The sequence below is a fragment of the Schistocerca gregaria genome, chromosome 4 (assembly GCF_023897955.1).
Source record: "Schistocerca gregaria isolate iqSchGreg1 chromosome 4, iqSchGreg1.2, whole genome shotgun sequence".
Classification (NCBI taxonomy): domain Eukaryota; kingdom Metazoa; phylum Arthropoda; class Insecta; order Orthoptera; family Acrididae; genus Schistocerca; species Schistocerca gregaria.
The window spans coordinates 321,230,732-321,249,690 of record NC_064923.1 but is presented as its reverse complement, the minus strand read 5'-3'; the positions used below and the strand labels follow the sequence as shown (position 1 = coordinate 321,249,690).

Below are 18,959 nucleotides of genomic sequence, written 5' to 3'. Positions count from 1 at the left end.
TTCGAGTGCAAGTGAAAAGCCGCGAAAGGCAAAGGTCCCGAGTTCGAGTCTCAGTCGGGCACACAGTTTTAATCTGCCAGGAAGTTTCATATCAGCGCACACTCCGCTGCAGAGTGAAAATCTCATTCTGGAAACATCCCCCAGGCTGTGGCTAAGCCATGTCTCCGCAATAATCTTTCTTTCAGGAGTGCTATTTCTGCAAGGTTCGCAGAAGAGTTTCTGTAAAGTTTGGAAGGTAGGAGACTGGTACAGGCAGAAGTAAAGCTGTGAGTACTTAGCATGAGTTGTGCTTCGGTAGCTCAGTTGGTAGAGCACTTGCCCGCGAAAGGCAAAGGTCCCGAGTTCGAGTCTCGGTCGGGCACACAGTTTTAATCTGCCAGGAAGTTTCATATCAGCGCACACTCCGCTGCAGAGTGAAAATCTCATTCTGGAGTTGAGAAGTTGTTACATGAGGAGGAGCATGCAAATCCTAACCCCAGATCACCAAATAATGCAGAACCGCTTCAGACTGTAAACGTTAACAGGATTCGTATGTACCGTGGAAACACCAGGAGCAGAGGTGGCGCTATCCATCAAATGGTAGGCGAAATAATGGAGAGCAGGTGCACAATTATCAATCGTATTCTCCGGTGCGAGACGATGTTGTTGTGGCAAGGGGAAAGCAAATAGCAGTAAACGTAATAAATGGTACTGAATCCAAGAATCCATTAAACTATATGCCGCCTGTGAAAGGGCTACCGGTTAAAAGATGGGAAGTAGTAATTTGAACATGCTAGCAAAACCCTGTGTACAGACAGGGATTATAAGTGAGGAGCAGCAGGTAGTAACAACGGACGAAACGAGCTACATAAAAATCTGTACATCGAACAGAGGCTTGGGGGAGTTTTTGGACAGACAAACAAAATAAGCACTGTACTTCAGACGAAGTAGGTGATGTATTAGCGAAAAATGTGAAAGAAGCTGATTACCAGAAAGTCGTTAGCAACCAGGTTAAAGTCGAGTCATGTTCTGGGAAAGAAGACAGTACAGAAACTGCAGAATTGGAGGAGATTAATTATGTCAGTATAGAAGAAATACTAGTGTCTATAAATGACGACATTTGTGAGTCTATCAGGGAGAGGCAGGAAAATGATGACCAAAATGGGGGTCACTCAACTAATTGTGAAAAGAAAGGAAGTGAGAGATAAAGGGAGAATGGCGAAACGCCAGAAATTTTTTTGAGCTGTCTTAGTGGACAGAATAGTTAGATTGGGGAGAAAAGTGATGTGGGTAATTCTGCAAAAGTCTGTGTAATTCCTGGAAACAGGTAAGGTTTCGATAGATTGGAGACTGTGAACGATTTGTTGGAGGATGGTTCTGACTCTAGCAGTGAAAGAAAGGTGTTGAGTCAGCCAGGAATTAGTCTGCAAGTGTGTAACGAAGAAGTAGTGTTCAGCAGATAGTGGCAATGATTTATGTGCTGTGAGTGAAAGTAGGTTAGAATCGTTGCCAAATAGAAATGAACCTGTAATAATGCGAGTAATGAGGGTGCAGATAATTATAGCTACAGAAAAAGTTAAAAACATGTTAAACACGCAGTTCTGTTGCCAGTGAAACTAAATGGTGTGCAAGGCCTACATAACATCCTTATACTCTCTGATCGATGTATAAAAATGCTAATTGGCGTAGATTTCTTTAACCAGTACAAAGAGGGAGATTAAATTTTAATGAAAATGCAGTAATTTTTGAAAAAATGGGAAAGATGTGGTTGTACTCTTTTTTGAAAAAAATAATTTGACCAAAGAAGAAGTACCCAGTATACCAATTAGGTTTTGTAGACGGATGGAAGATTTTGAGGGCTACGATGAATAAGGGGATGATGTGACGGTGGACCCAAGTGATAGCAAGGTAGTACAAGAACAAATAGGGAGGCCTCAGAGGGCGTTGCAATCTATGCAATACTAGGTGTTTGACTAACACCAGGTGCTCGAGTTATTGATACTGCTACTTCAGTTTCTTTTCGTATTGTCAGTCTTCCTCTTCTGTTATTTTGAGCTGAATCTATCATCTTTAATTTTCTTCTCTATCAGTGAAAGTAAAGTTTTTGAGAGACTCAGAGGGCGTTATGGTGTCTTATGACGAAATAGGTTTTATCGTCTTTATGTTTCTTTTCTATTAGTGTAGATAAAGTTTTTGAGAGCCTCGGAGGGCGTTACTGTGCTTTATGACGAAATAAGTTTTATGGTGAGAGAAATGGGGGTCAATTTGCAATGGAATGAAGTGACGACATAAGTATGTTAATGTAGGGAAATGAAAGTAACCGGATGTGACAAGTGCAGTAAATAATGGAAATTTTGATGATTAAAAAATAAAGTGTTGTGGTCATATGATGAAAAAGGATATACAGTGGCCACACAGGTAAACGAAGTTCAACAAATATGACGCAAAATATACCTGAATGAAGCTGAAGAACATTTATTATGAAAGGAATATGAGTGAATATGGACATTATATACATGCACTCAAATTTTTGGTCAACGATTTGCTTAATATGCCACGCGGAATTACTGTCTTTTCCAATACACAAAATTACTTAAAAATGCATAGTTTCTAAAACAACACACCAAAGTAAATATGCCTTAACTTTAAAGCACTTTTGAGGCATGTAGCACAATTAAAACCGGCAAACTACAGCTTCCTTTGGAACTCATACTACACACGATCGTACCATTCAAAGGCTGGGCTCCGACTCTTGGACTGCTGTAAGCAATCTCTGTCTCCAAGAGAAAAGACGCGCGAAGAATACTTTGTTCTGATTGGTCAGTTTTCCTCAAGGATAACAGAAAAAAATATTATTCTCCCGCGTTAGTCCACGCTTTTCATGACTAACAAATCAACAGATAACACACGTGTGAATTGTAATTTCTTCCGAAACAAATATTTAAAATTCTGATATTTTATTTATAGTTTACGTTATTGATTATTTTCATTTGCACTCGAATTAGCTTTCCTTTTACTATAACGTACTTAACATATGATACAAAGTTTCCCATCATCTGCATTCACACTGCCTTAAAAATTTCTCATGTTAGTTCATTCAGCGTTGCTCTTTAGATTTCGTGAAGTACGATAACATAAACTTGCTAATGTGAATAAAAGCGTTTGTGCTCGACTGTGGATTAGCACGGGCTTGGCAGGGAACCTGTAATTCTAAACTTCAGAATATACCAAAGTTTTGCCAGTATTTTCACCATTCAATCAAAATTAAGACCTTTTCCTCATTTTTAGAATAGTTATGTTGTACGCAGCTCAGTGCGAGTTGCATTACGGTAGGTTTCTGCTCGGCTTTCCTACCAGCGATCTGCTGTGACGAGTTCACAGGTAGGTCCTGGTTTAATCCCAGAAAGGAACCGCGCCCCTTCAAGAGTCTGATCCTGACGGTATATTTGGTATCATTTTTCCTTTTGAAAAAGATGCTTAAGTTCTTCCATTCTTTTCAAATTTAATTTTTCTGTGTCCCTGACCTGTAAATAAGAATTATTTGCTACCTAATTTGTATTGCTGCTAACTTACTGTGTACTGTATTCTTACTTATTGTGTACTGTATTTGTTTCAGGTATTTAGCTACTGTTAACAGCTTTGTATCCCCATGTTACGAATATTTATTAGGAAAAACGATAATTAGCGAAATTGTCAAAGATACGTGTGACGCAATTTGGGAATGACTGCTGCCGGATTATGTACCACGTCTGAACGAAGTCTGTTGACTAACGATTTCTAAAAGACAAACTATCCAAATTTTCTCGGAATAGAATATCAGTATAATTTCATTTATGTAGAAGTAGGGGCTTTGGGCTCTTCAAGCGATTCACATATTTTCAAAAAATCTGCTTTTTTATAATTACTAGGAAGAAATGAATTAAGTGCTACTGAACCTACACATGTTCTCAATTATGAAAATCGAAGAGCAGTGCTATTTGTACTTGTAGGGGATAAGGCCTTTGCCTATCAGAGCATGAACTGAGACCTTATTATAACAACAATTAGTCAATGAAACAACAAATCTTTAGCTGTAGACTAACAAGAGCACGGAGAGTGGTAGAAAACTCATTTGGTATTTTAGCAAACAAATGGTGCATCTTCCACAGGGCCCTTGACACAAATGTCAGATTTTCTGACAATATCAGAAAAGCATGTTGCATTCTTCATAATCACATTATAAGACATGATGGTATTCGTTTCGAGGTCACGTGGGGTGAATGTCCATCGGTAGACATTGAAAATATCGAGACGAGGGCTAACAAGCAAGGAACTACAATCAGGGATGATTTCGCAAATTACTTGATTTCACCTCATGATTGTGTTCCACGGCAACATAATAAAATTTGAGTGCGTTATTAATAATGTAAAATCTCGTAATGCGAATGCTCGAAGACGAATCGAGACTGTTGTTGTTGTGGTTTGATGCACCTCTCAATGCTATTCTGTCTTGTGCAAGTCTCTTCGAGCAACTACTGCAACCTGCGTCGTTCGGAATCTGCTTACCGTATGCATCTCTTAGTCTCTCTCTACGATTTTCATCCCCACATTTCACTCCATTAATAAACTGGTGTCCCTTGGTGTCTCAGAATGGGTCCGGTCAACCTATCCCTTCTCTTCGTCAAGTTGTGCCACGAATTTCTGTTCTCCCCAATTCTATTGAGTATATCCTCATTAGTTAGGTGATCCAGCAATCTAATCCTCAGCATTCCTTTGTAGCACAACATTTCAAAACGTCTATTCTCTTCTTGTTTACACTGTTCATTGTCCATGTTTCACATTCACTCATGGCCACATTCGATACAAATACTCTCAGGAAACACTTCCTGTAAATCTATACTCGACGTTAACAAACTTCTCTTCTTAAGAAAGACTTCTCTTGCCATTGCTAGTCTACGTTTTATATTCTTTCTACTTCGACCACCATCAGTTACTTTGTTCCCGAAATAGTAAAATTAATCTACTACTTTAAGTGTCTCATTTCGTAATCTAATTCATTAATTCGGCTACATTCCATTACCTTCGGTTTGCTTTTGCTGATGCTCATCTTATATCCTCCTTTCAAGACACTGTCCATTCCGTTCAACTTGCTCTTCCAAGTCCTTTGCAGTCTGTTAGCAATCCAGTGTCATCGGCGAACTTCAAAGTCTTTTTTCTTCTCCCTGGATCTTAATTCATAATCCAAATTATTGTTTTTTTCCCTTACTACTTGTTCGGTATACACACTGAATAGCATCGGGAATAAGCTACAATCATGTCTCACTCCCTTCTCAACCACTACTTCGTTTTCATGTCCCTTTACTATGGCAGTTGTAAACAATGGCTCTGAGCACTATGGGACTTAACATCTGTGGTCATCAGTCTCCTAGAACTACTTAAACCTAACAAATCTAAGGACATCACAAACATTCATGCCCTAGGCAGGATTCGAACCTGCGACCGTAGCAGTCGCGCGGTTCCGGATTGCGCGCCTAGAACCGCTGGACCACCGCTGCCGGCCATGGCATTTGTACCATCTGGTATCTGTACAATTTGTAAATAATCTTTCTCTCCCTTCTACCTTTCGAACTTGAAAGAGAGAATTCAACTCAGCTTCGCCAAAAACTTTCTCTAAGTCTGGAAATGCTATAAACGTAGGTATTCCATTTCCTTAACCTATCTTCTATAGAAGTCGTAGGGTTAGTATTGCCTCACGTGTTCCTACATTTCTCCGAAATCCGAAGTGATTCTCCCCGAGGTCGGCTTCTGCCAGTTTTTCTATTCTTCTCTAAAGAATTCGTTTTAGTATTTGCAACCGTGATTTATTAAACTAATAGGTAATTTTCACACTTCCCAGCACCTGCTTTCTTTGGAGTTGTTATTATTATATTCTTCTTGAAGTCAGAGGGTATTTCGACTCTCTCATACATCCTGCTCACTAGATGGAAGAGTTTTGTCATGACTGGCTCTCCAAAGGCTATCAGTAGTTCTGACGGAATACCATTTACTCCCTGGGCCTTGTTTAGACTACCATCTCATCTTCATCTACGCCCTCTTCCATGTCCATAATAATACCCTCAAGTACATTTCCCTTGTACAGACCCTCTACATACTTTTTCCATCTTTCTGATCGCTCTTCTTTAATCAGGACTGGTTTATGCACCTGAGCTCTTGATATTCATACAAGTGGTTCTCTTTCCTTCAGAGGTGTCTTTAATTTCCCTGTGAGCGGCCTCTGGATTTCTCCTAGTGATATATGCTTCTTAATCCCTACATTTATCCTCTAGCCATTTTTGCTCAGCCATTTTGCACTGGCAATAAGGACTATTTAGTTTATTCTAACTCTCCTTATCTGTTGCTCATTAACACTAATTAGTGAATGCAAAATGAAAGATCTGAATGCACATTACAATTTAAAAAAAACAAAACAGAAATATCCACCTACCTTTTTGAGTCTTTTCTTTGTCCCCTAGTTCTATCCAGTTTTATATAAACTCTTCGGACACCTCCGACCAAAATGTTTTTTTACGAAATTTTACCTGCCTCTTCCTTGAGCCGCGTTTTATATTATGCTGTCCACTTCTCAACAGCCAAAATAAATTATTGACGTCTGCCGCCATTGCTTAACTACGAACTGCACTGTATAAACTTCCGAAGATGCGTTCCGAACAAGGGTCGGTAAGCAGCTGAGTAGTTCACAGTGCTCGGGGCCAGGTGGAAACCATCGTAGTCCATTCCTGCCGGTGACAATAGGTCAGTGCGCAATTATTTAGTTGCAGTGACTGAAAGTTGGCTGTGTACGGGACCGCATTCAATACCGCGTGTTTCATTTTAACTTTTTAAAAGCAACGGAATAGGAGCTTTGGCAAAGTTACCAGTGCTCGGGGGCCCTAACTTCATAGCTCAGAGTACCAGTACTGAGCTTCGGAAAGGAAGAAAAGGCTAGGAACAGGCCTAAGAGATGGAAAATTAAAAATATTCTAAGAACTGGAAAACGGAACATAAAAAAATGTTTAATAGCAAAGAACGAGAGCAGGAATAAGAGACAGCCAACCATTTGCAAAAAATAGGGGTTTTAAAATAATCTTGACCAAATATCATTCTGGAAGCATCCCCCAGGCTGTAGCTAAGCCATGTCTCCGCAGTGTCCTTCCTTTCAGGAGTGCTAGTTCTGCAGGGTTCGCAGGAGAGCTTCTGTAAAGTTTGGAAGGTAGGAGACGGATACTGGCAGAAGTAAAGCTGTGAGTACCGGGCGTGAGTCGTGCTTCGGTAGCTCAGTTGGTCAATTCAACCTGAATTCGTCACTGGCATTCTTCTACCTGTGCCTAAACCGAAGGGAGGGCCTCATGTCTCTGCATATCGCCCCCTTACACTACTGAATGCAGACTATGAAATCTATGCACACCTCTTAGCAGCGCGCATGCGCACCGTCTTACCTATGGTCCTTTCACCTGAGCAGACTGCACGTGGTTGTGGGGCCACCTTACAAACAGCCCTAGGAGAATGCCGTGACCTCATTGCACTGGCGTCGGTTTGTCACCTTCGTGCAGCACTGGTATCCGTCGATTTCACGAGTGCCTTTGATCGCGTTCGACACCCATTCCTGCTCATGGTGGCGACACGTATGGGGTTCCCATTACTTTTTGCCGATGCCATCCGCCGGTTACTACTTCCCGCCGTCTCGATGGTACAAGTCAATGGGAGGCTTGTAGGACCGATTCCTATACGCCGCTCTGTGCGTCAAGGATTCCCTATGTCTAATTTACTATATGCTAGTGCACTTGAGCCCCTCATCACTGGACTTGCCTCTAGACTGCAGGGCCTCACTTTGCGTGACTACACCTTTCACTGTAGGGCTTATGCGGACGATCTCCTCTTTCTCACCTGCTCCTCCACGGAACTCAATGACGCCATCCAATGGATCCACCAGTATGGACGTCTTTCTGGTAGCATTCTCAATGTCCGTAAATCGACTATGATGCACATTGGGCGCGGCCTCCCGGCTATGGTGCCGAACCCACTCCCAGTCAGTACCACCCTTCGTTACTTGGGTATCGAATTTACGAGCTCCACACACCGCACAGTGGCCCTGGCATACCGGCGGCTTTTGCAGTCGATTCGGCACCATGTCCGCGGTCAAGTGCACCGTAACTTAAACCAACTCCAACGTGTGTCCTATGTCAACATGTATGTAGCCCCTAAACTGGAACACGTCGCCCAGATCCTCCCAGTGCCGTTACTCCTTGGCCGCCGCATCCAATCAGCCTTTGGATATTTCGGGTCAGCAGGGGCACTTTCCAAAGTCCGCTACAAAACTTTAACATTGCCTCCTGCAAAAGGTGGCCTCGGACTCGTCAACGTGGGGGCACGATCTTCTGCACTCTTTGTCCACACTCTTTTGCGGCACTGGCAGCGGACGGTTCCGTCCTTAACATGCAGTCTCTTAGATATCCTCCGACCAGCTTCTCTCGATCCACCGATCAATGTGGCACCTATTTCTCCATTATTGTACCACGTCGCCAATTGTTTCATAGAACTCAGCTACGTTCGGGCCGATCTTCCAGTCACCCGTCCTCCCCGTACAAAAGATTATTATCGTTTGTTTATGCTGTCCTACCCTTGCGACCCCATGGTGCTACGGCATCCTGCCATTAACTGGCGCACGGTTTGGGGGTGTGTGCATGCACCCTTTTTACCGTCGTCTGTGTCTGCACTCTGGTATGTTTTAGTTTATGGAAAATTCCCGACTAATAGTCGACTTTATCGCATAGGACTGGCCACCTCCCCACTCTGCCCTGACTGTCAGTTCGAAGACACGGACGTGCACCGTCTTACGTGCCCCCTGAAACAAAACGTATGGCTCCTCATCCAACGAATCGTGGGCTTTTACCTCCGTGCCCCGCCAACGACGGTAACCCCGGATTTCCTGTTGTTACCCCAGAAATTTCACTACCCTCTTGCTAAGCACTATACCCTCATCTGGTTTCGAGGACTGGCTTTAGAATTCCTCTTTCAAAATGGTCCGCATACAGTCCTTGACTTCTGGTACAAAGTTGTGACCTCGCATAGCACCCTCACCCGAAAACCATCTTACCGACAAACTTTTGCCGGTTATCTCCGCAGCGTCTTCCTTCACCCCCCTCAAAGCTGGGGTGTACCATGCATACCTGTCACATGATGCAACATGTATTTAATGTTTTTCTTTTTAATGTATTTATTTATTTTTTTGCTTAACTAACAGTCATTTGTATATGTTTAAATGGAATGGTACCTTGAAGAACTCTTGCATAGTGAATATATATGTACTTTTAGTTTCTTCAATACAAATTATTACAAAAAAAAAGAAACAAAAAAAGTGTTATATTTGTTGTATTTTATGTTATTCTAATAATTTGTTTACCTGACGCTCATTTGTATATGTTTAACTGGTACCTTGAAGAACTGTTGCTTTGTATATATATACATATGTACTATCCGTGTGTCCAATAAAAAAAAAGAGATGGTAGAGCCCTTGCCCGCGAAAGGCAAAGGTCCCGAGTTCGAGTCTCGGTCGGGCACACAGTTTTAATCTGCCAGGAAGTTTCAATCTTGACCATGGTTGCGACAGATCTAAATTCATTTTCTTCAGAAGGACAGACAACTCCACGTCAGCAATTCACTCAGTAAAAGCCGTTGCCGGTAAATGTCTTGTGGAAAAAGCTTTTACTGAGTGAACTGTTAATGTAAAGTTGTCTGCGTTTCAGAAGAAGACAGGTTTTGATCCGTCGAAACCGTGGTCAAGATTATTTGAAAACTACCGTTTTTGGCAGCTTCTTGGTTGTCCTTCATTCCTGCTGTTCTGTGACAGTTAGTGTAGTGCAGCCATGTTCAAAATGTTAGAGATCAAGAGCTTATAGAAGAACTTAAACTTCATGAAATATCAGTCTGTAGTACCCAAGAGAAAAATAAAGAAAGGCAATGAGCAAAAGCAATATGACCAGTACCTATTCATTTTTAGCAGAGTTGAGAAAGAAACGAGAGCTGAAACAGGAGTAGGGATATTGATAAACAAAAAACACAAAGACCTTATTGAGGAGTGCCAATACATTTCAGAGAAAATAATTTTAATAAAACTGACTCATCACAGATTGAACATGATCTCCCTGTACAGCCCAGAAGATTGCAAACCTAGTACAGATAGAGAGGGCTTCTGTGAACAGTAACAGTACCCTGAGGGAAGATCTGACGCGCGAAAGACTAAAAGTTTTGAACGCTGCGATCACACAGTTCGGCCTTCAAAATGTATGGACCCAGGACGGCAGGATCGTAGTCAAGACGGAAGGAGGGAGGAAAACGGTGACGAACATGTTCGAACTGAAAGACTGAGCGAAATCTCGCGAGACACAAAGTCTCATATTGTAATCTGTCTAATATAAGTTAATTTTTATTCTTTCTTTTCATGTTTTAGCTTAAATATAGCTCCGTTATTTCTATAAGTACCATAAGTACTCTATTTAAAATCAGTCAATTATTTCACATAAATATTGTTTCTTTAATTGTCTATCATAAGTGCTCATGTATACTCATATTGTCAGTTAAATGGGGATTAACATTCTCCATTAACAGGAATCTCCTTACAACCGCCTTTCTATATCTGTTATTTTCATCTTCGCCACTACTACTACTACTACTATTATCTTTTTCGTAACCACTACTGCCACTTTCCATCTTTCTTTTCGCTCCCTTCTCCGATACTTCCAGCGTGTTTTTCACCTTTAGTTCACAGACGCTTGAGTCAGTCACGACCTTGGACACCTGTAAACATGTCTTCCCCCGCGAAATCCAGCTTTTGTCCCTCTTCCGGCCAGCAGGTAAACGGAGCGCGCTCGGTCCTACAGGCGGCCACAATGGGACGGACCGGTTCCGGCGGCGGGCTCTTTGTGGCCCACGCGAACGCGCAGTCGCTAACGGCTCACTTCGACGAGTTCTGTGACCTATTCTGCCAATCGCTGTTCCACATTATCCTCGTCTCTGAAACTTGGTTGAAACCAAACATTTCTTCCGACGCTATCCGAATCGCTGGTTACTCTCTCCTAAGGGCAGATCGTGAAACACGACGCGGGGGTGGTGTGGGTGCCTATGTTCGCTCTGATCTGACACCTACTGTACTATGCACATCGGATGCAAAGGGCGAAGGAGAAGCAGAGTTCTTGTTTTTCGAAATAAATACATCAAATCAGAAACTGCTAATTGGAGTAATCTATAAACCTCCAAACGTCGGTGCCATGTCCTCCTTTCAGTCTGCCCTGTCCTCACTCGTGACACAGTATGAACACATAATCATTATGGGCGACACAAACATCGACTTACAGTTAAAATCTCCCTCTGCCGAAAAACTAAGGCGACTGTTCCACTCCAATGATATGAGTTTAACACCGCTGGACCCAACTCACCACACGTCACACAGCCACACACTCATAGATATAATAGCAACAAAGCGACCAGATAAAATAATCCGCGCCAATCAGACATCCGCTCCGGGACTCTCTGCTCATGACGTGATATTCTTAAATTACTCAGTGCATACTACCAAAGAAAAATCTCACCTGGTAACCTACAGAAACTTAAAAAATGTTAACCATGACGCTCTTCAAAAGGATTGCTCAGACATCCCTTGGCATGATATAAGCAATGAACCGACTTTAGACGGAAAAATTCGGCAATTATGTAGCAAAATTATTGCACTGTATGATAAACATGCTCCTCAACGCACTGTTAAGGTAAAGAGAGCTCCTGCTCCATGGCTCACCACTGCATTACGCCAGTTAATGAATAAACGTGATGCTGCACACAGGGCCTTCAAGCGTAACCCAACTCCCGAGGCGTACGAAGCTTATAGGAAACTCCGAAACAGAACGAAGCAAAGCGTGAGAAATGCCAAAATCAGACATGCCCGCTCTGTCGTATGCGGCATATCAAAACCTGCTGCACTGTGGAAAAAGCTGCGCAGTTTCGGTATAGGGAAGCGAAGATATGACGCTGTTTATCAAGCGTCTGCAGAAGAATTAAACGATTTCTTCTCAACAGCTATAATCTGCCACGCAGCGACAAATTACCAGCCCCAAGATATCAATCTCTTGAGAGACAAGTTTTTCCTAAAACATGTCACTACCGGCACAGTACACAAGGCAATTATGAGAATCTCTTCCGAGGCAGTAGGAAATGATGGAGTGAGCATTGGCATGATTAAAAACGTCGTAGCCACTATTATTCCAGTTATCACAGACATCTTCAACCTGTCTCTTGTCAGTAGTATATATCCTACTGAGTGGAAGCAAAGTTTAATCCAGCCTATACCCAAGACTGACAACCCTAAGTCGCCAGGTGACTACAGGCCGATCAGCATACTACCTGCAATATCTAAAGCCCTAGAATACATCGTCCATGAACAGCTGACGGATTACCTCAAAACTCATAACATCCATGACGAATATCAGTCAGGCTTTCGAAAGCACCATAGTACAGCAACTGCATTAATCAAAGTAACTGATGACATTAAACATGCTATGGACAGACGTGAAGCTACTATCCTAACACTGCTTGACTTTAGCAAGGCTTTTGACACAGTTGACTTCGATATATTACTAATTAAAATGAAACAGCTGAATTTCTCAATCAGCGCAATACACTGGTTCGACAGCTACCTCAAAAACAGAAGTCAACAAGTCGTTTGTGGGTCGGAAAAGTCATCATGGAAAAGCGTGCACTCTGGAGTTCCCCAAGGCTCCGTCCTTGGTCCACTACTCTTCTCACTGTATATTAATGATATTTCTTCAGTGATTCACTCCTGCAGCTACCATCTATATGCTGACGACATCCAACTGTACATAAGTGCAAGCCCCAAAAACATTGCTGGCGCAGTAGCGAGTATGAACGCAGATCTTTGCTCTGTTTCTCGATGGGCACAGAACCTAGGTCTGAAACTAAACCCCAAGAAATCCCAGGTCACACTTATATCTCATCCAAAGTTAATCAGCCGGTACTTTCGCGAAACGGTCCCTAAAATACTCCTCAATGGTACCCAACTACCATACCAAAAAACAGTAAAAGACCTTGGAATAATCTTGGATGAACACCTAAACTGGGAAGAACAAACAGTCACAGCTTGCCGGAAATCGCTCTCCTCCCTACATGCAATTCAAAAATTTAGAAAAATATTTCCAACCCATGTTAAACAAAAATTAGTCCAAACACTAGTGTTGCCTAATCTTTACTACTGCGATGTAGTTCAACACGGCACGAATAGTGAAAATTCTAGATGCCTCGAGCTAGTGATGAATGCTTGCGTCAGATACGTGTGCAATATTCGGTTGTATGATCATATCAGTCCTTCATACTCCCAGCTAGGTTGGATACGCCCACATAAGGCACGCGATCTCCACACGATGTGCTTACTTCATCGGTTTCTTAGCCACTGGTGCCCTCAATACTTATCTTCTCACATTAAACATCTATCATCATTCCACAATCGCAATACCAGATCGGATACGTCTATCATCTTGGCTGTACCTTTACATAACACAAAATCTTTCTCTGTGTCATTCTCCATCTCAGCCATACGACTATGGAACGCACTCCCCTGTGATCTGCGTCTTATCCAGAACTACTCAACATTCAAGAGGGAACTCAAAACTTACATATTAGGGACGGTATAGCCACCATTGTTGTGCCCCTAACATCTCTTTCTTTCTTCTCTCCATCACAGCTTCGAATTTTACCATTCTTTTTCTCTTCTTCAAACCTATCTACCTCTTATATATCTCTTTCACCCCATTCTATCGTCTTATGTCTCTGCTCGATGAGAATAACTCACAAGCTGCAAGAATATAACGAGAAAATTCCCAACTAACTGACATTCACAAAAGAAATGTATGTTTACTTTCATATACTTAGTCACTATTATTATTATTATTATTATTATTACTATTATCATTATTATTATCATTATTATCGTTGATTGTTATAATTATTTTTATTGTTATAACTATCATTGTACTACTGTTATAATCTCAAATTTTTTTCGTTTGACATCAATACTGCATAATACGTTAAATGTTCTTAATGTTATTTAGTAACTGTAACTCGTTCAATCTGAGTATGCCTGGTTAGGTGTAAGAGAGGGCCTGAAGGCCCTAATCTTGCCAGGTAAAATAAATGCATAAATAAATAAATAAATAAATAAATAAACAGTGCCACCGTAGGGAGTGATCACAGCCTACTTATGGCAAAAATTTGATTGCCTATAGGAAGGAACAACACCTCTATAGAACCAACCTTGAAAGAAGAAAAAAATAGTATAGAGTCCTTATGGACTGAATCTAGAAAAAATTTTATATCAGAAAGGATTATCACAGAAAATAAAAGAGGAAGTCATTAACGCAGAGGATAACGTACAACAGGTTTTGGAGAAAATAAAAGAAAGTATTGAAGCAGCAGCTCAAGAAGCACTGCGTACACTACAAGGTAAGAGAGAAAAACAAGCAGCACGTCATGATTTTGCAAAACAGGTTAAAGAAATGATTTTTAAAAAAAGAGGTCTGCTTACAGGAAATATAGAACACTCAAAACACATGAGTCTTATGAAGATCACAAAAGAACTCGTAATGAGACGAAATCACTAGTGAATCCTTTTAAACAGGGACTTAGACAAACCTTTTGTAAAAATTTAGAACATAACTGCTACGGGCTGCACAAACAAATTTGTGGAAAAAGGCATGACAGCAGACGAAAGAATTAAATGGAATTTTGAAAGTGAACGACATAAATCTGGAATCATTGTGAAATATTTAGGAGAGAAGTATAAAGGTAAAAAATCACCAGAAAACAAAGAAAGATCAGAGTTCAATATACAAGTAAAAGACGATGTAACTGTTTCACATGCAGAAGGTGAAGAAGAAGCTGTAAGCCTGCTAAAAAAGAGGAAGTCTGCAAGGAAAGACAGGATCCTCAGTGAACTACTGAAGTTTGGAGGATATCCATCAACTGAACAGCTAACCAAGGAGGCTAACAATGTTTTAACTGGCAATAAAATTTCCAGCCGAATGGAGAACAAGTATTACGGTTCACAAGTGCTAAAAAGGAGATGAGAAAGACCCGTCGAACTACAGAGAGATAAATCCACTGCGCTCACTTCTTAGACTAATAACAAAATAACAGGAAATAAAACACAAACCATTACAGCCCTTGCGGAGAACAGTATCGTTTCAGATCCGTTAGACAATGCACAAGTGCAGAATTCATTCTTAGTCCGGTTGTAGAGAAGTCCACTCAATATAACAGACCATCTTATATCTGTTTTATTGATTTACAGAAGATTATCAGTAGGATTAAATTAACAGATGAGGTAAACCTGCTCTAAAATTTGGGAATTTTTTCCAACTTAATAAAAAGAATTGAAGACATTTATTCCGACAAATAGGTTCAGACGAAAAGCGGTTCCAAGGTAACTAGCTGCATAGTAGTTAACAGTGGTATTAGGCAATGTGACTTTTTGAGCCCGCAACATTTTAATATAGTCATGGACGAGGTGATAAAGAAGGTATTGCCTGGTAGTGGTTATTGAACGGGGGACGAAGAAATAAAATCATCTTTTATGCTGACGATGCAGTACCGCTGGCAAACAGTGAAGATAATCTGCAGAAACTTTCACATACATTTTACGTGGCAGCCAGAAAACTCAATATGGTCATAACCAGTGAAAAAAACAAATCTATGACCACATCCACGGAACTAACTAGAGACAAAATGGAGATAGATGCACAAATTATTCAACGGGGAATGAGTTTTAAATATGTTGGCACTGAAATGTCTAGCAGTGGAAACGTCAGAAAGGAAATCAGAGAACAAGTAGCAAACGGTAATAAAGTGGCGGGATGATTAAATGATACTACTTAGAAAAATAAGCATAAAGGAAAAGATGTAAAGACATGAAAATTGCACAAAACAATAGTCAGAACTACGACATACAAAAGAGCCGAGGCATAAAAGCAAAGGCTTTTGGAACCCACGTAACTGGAAATTCTGCTCGCTATTTCAGTGAACACACTGCAAGATACAGGGAGAATTTAAAGAATTAGAAAAGGATGTAAAGCGGACGCCATTAATGGGTGGGTGCCTAAGGGAAAGTATGAATAGAACTAACATAGAGACAGGATTGATGGACGGAAGATTGTGAAAATCGTAAGAAAGAAGTTACAGCTGGTAAAAGAAATACTGGACGTCCAAGGAAAAGATGGAGCTAGAACTCAAGGCAGCCTGAGGTGTACTGAAGGAAACAGGCTTTAGCGTAGGAAGAGAGGAAGAAGAAGAAGAAGGGGAACAAGAACATATATTTTAACACGTTTGAGCTAATGCTAACACCAGAACCACATTGAAAGGTCATCATTTCACAGTCGTACACAGAAACCTTAGGAGAGACCATGAATTGATGTCCTTTTTAAGCTTAATACTGCTCATGGCACATGTTGAAACACGTACGAGTATGTATCTTATAGTATACGTAAACAGAATGGACAAAGATAGAACATCATTTCCAATAGCAGTATTATCATCGCTGATTCATTTCCCTATTTACTGTCGTTCATCGACAAAAATCTCATCATAGTCCAAAAGCTTTCTTTTCCTTTCTTCTTTTTAAATTTTTGCTTAACACTTGGGCAAGTATACGTAACATTTGGTGGGTTAGCAGAGATTATTACCTCTCTAAGACGGTAATTTAATATGTGCTGCATGGTTCTTTTTAAATGAAGATGTTCACATAAATTAGCTGGTAAAATTTAGAATGGTAGATTTTAAAGAGTAGTGGGTCTTGAGCTGTGTTGGAAGAATGTCTAATCAGAAAGGTATGAAGAAACGTGTCTCCTATAACATACTTAAACCATTTACGACGGGAGTCATGAGGTCCAGTTATTAACTCAAGAAACTACAGTTATGCAACTGGCTTTTTGTTTGCTTGCAGGTAAGTGCCTGTCATCCGTTCATGTGTTGAAATTCGCTCGCCGCATTTCCATAGCAAGCATCTAGGGAAGCGAAAACAATTGGGTGCACCCAACTGATACAGTTGAGTGTCGTGTGGTACTCGTTTTCTACATTTTAAGTGTAACAGAACTACAGCAATCAATGCCAGTCGGTGTCAGTGTACAGTAACAATGCAGCATCATATGAGACAACTGGCGTATACGCTTCGACAATGGTGAAACGTCTACATCTATACTTCGCGAAGCACTTTATGGTGAGTGTTGTTGTCTTCCCCAACCCCCATCTTCTTCCAGTCACGAATGGTTGGCAGGAGCAACGATTGCTCGTAAGCCTCTGACTGCGTGGCCGTACCCATGTGGGTTGGGCAGGAGGCAGCTGCCCCCCCTCCCCCCCCCCCCCTCCCGACACACACATTTCCATCTCCCCACCTCCCTCCGCCTCATGATTTTGTATTCCTACGTGCCTGCTGTTGTCGATTAAAGCTATGTTACAGTAACATTACGGCTTACTTATATACATTATGCGTTAACTTTTGAAAAAATCGCGCTGCACGCCCGGTCCAGTTCCCTTCTTGTAACACGCAAGAACGGTAAACAAGAGCAACGCTCGCCAGCCACTGTCGCGCTTCGTGCCGACGACGACGGACTAAGATTAACGAATCTGGCCGAGCTGCTCGATTTCTTGACTATGAATGAGACTGCGAGATTCTAAACGGCGGGTTTGGGAGTGAATTGCGATTGGCTTGAGGTCATTTGACATGCTATTGATTTTTGTGAGCCGAACGTTGGCGATGAAAAAATCTTCATTCAGCGTCCATATCAAACTAAATTAAAAAATCCAGTTGGCATTATGTTGTCAAAAGTGCATTACGTTCAAGAATAATAAAGAGTGTCACATTGAATAACAATGGACACTAGTAATTTTTGTTAGTATTTTTTCATTATTAATTTTAATATCTTATTTGTAAACGGAAATAATGCTTTTCGTATCTAAGTGTGGCTTAGAAAGCTACCTAACACTATGAAAGTTGTGATCATTTATGCAAGTAGAACTGATTTTACCAACGTAAAATATTTGCAGTTTCTCTATAGTCTGGCTGACGAAAGCTCAACCTTGCGTTTTGACGAACAACACCACACAATTCAAATGTCGACTTTTAATATCAAATTGTGTATGTTAGTAGACTTGATGTTCTTGATACTTGATGTGATAAAATTTCTCTATCCGTCTGCCATTTTCCATGATAGTCTTTGATTATTTTCACTTTGATACGTATTCAAAAGTATTTCATGACTTTAGTTAGAAACGCGCCCGGAGAAAATGGAGTGTAAAGTTCTGCACCAGTACAACCGCCGCCCCCCCCCCCCTCTCCTGCAAAACCCTGCGCACCTCGTTTTCCTGCGGTGGTTTCTCTTCTCTCCATGCACTTCCTGCTTCGATGAGGGTGTGGAGCCACTCACTCACACACACACACACACACACACACACACACACACACAATGCAATTTTGGTCTAGAACTCAGTATATTTTGTTCAACACACACACGGGGTTGGGCTGCGCTATTCGCAGTTAATATTATTCCACAGCTGATGCACCCCAATCGCGCAATCCGTTGTGACTTTACTAAGTTGTTGCTGAAGTAATATTATCCAATTCAAACACGTGAAACAGAGAACACACATTAAATTCACTCTTCAAAACGTACTTTATAAGTCAACGAAAACCATAGTTCTTCCTGTCAATACTAAACTATTCTTTCATTCAATACACGAGCATGCGAATGACCGAATGGCGACGCGGGTGTTTCGAAAGATCGGTGTCTGATATCCGAAACAATATAGTACCTACACTCGTGATATTCACAGCGTCCAACCATACATGTTTCACTGACTTGGAACTTGTAATTAGAATCAATCCAGTCCACGTGACGTTCCCGTAACAGTTC

At 41.2% G+C, this 18,959-nt stretch overlaps 1 non-coding gene across 1 annotated transcript; it reads left to right on the top strand.

Annotated features, from left to right (window-relative positions):
- The first annotated feature begins 287 nt into the window (after positions 1-287).
- On the top strand, positions 288-362 carry Trnas-cga (transfer RNA serine (anticodon CGA)). The gene has a single exon. It is a non-coding gene; the product is annotated as a tRNA-Ser (tRNA).
- Positions 363-18,959: the final 18,597 nt, after the last annotated feature.